Consider the following 737-nt stretch of genomic DNA (forward strand, 5'->3'; position numbering starts at 1 on the left):
CAAAAACAAAACACTTCAGACCCTGTTTGGCCTTAGTGCTTTTAGTTGTATTTAATATCAGCACATTGCTAGCCATGACGTCTGCCAGCCAGAGGCTGAGCTGCACTGTCTTTGTTTACAGAGTAACCATTTCTACTGTTTTCCTCTGTACTGTACTGAGAAAAAAAAAAAAAAAAAGAATACGAATAGCCTACATGTCATTTACCCGTCCGCGACCCACCAGTTGAGAATCACTGATGTAGCCCATAGTAGCCCAGTGGTCAAACTCAAACATTACTACGAAATGATGTACGGTGAAATGATCAACTATCTGTTAGTTCATCTTTGTTCGAATGGTATACTCCGATAAAGTTGACCACAGCAGCAGTCACATGACCATCTCATCTTTCACTTTTGTTTCCAGCGTTTCCTCCATTTTACTTTCACTTTGCAACTCGGGAACATTCATTCACGGTATAGCAGTTGATTAGTGGCATGCTTACCCCGGAAAATCGGTTAAATCATATCTTAAACGGGAGCTGGCAAGCGCCCCGATTTAGTTTTCTCGTTCTTTATTATTTTATTATTCTTTTGGATCCCGTGGTTTTAAGTTTCGTTTCTTCTTAGCGGTAATGTCTGTGGATGCGCGTGATTTGATAACCGTCATCGCGCTGCCAAGCACTGCGACTTGGTATCACAGTATAACAGGCGTAAGCACCGCCCTCACGGGCTGTACATGAATTATTACCCGCGTGTCC

The sequence above is a fragment of the Phyllopteryx taeniolatus genome, chromosome 1 (assembly GCF_024500385.1).
Source record: "Phyllopteryx taeniolatus isolate TA_2022b chromosome 1, UOR_Ptae_1.2, whole genome shotgun sequence".
Classification (NCBI taxonomy): Eukaryota; Metazoa; Chordata; class Actinopteri; order Syngnathiformes; family Syngnathidae; genus Phyllopteryx; species Phyllopteryx taeniolatus.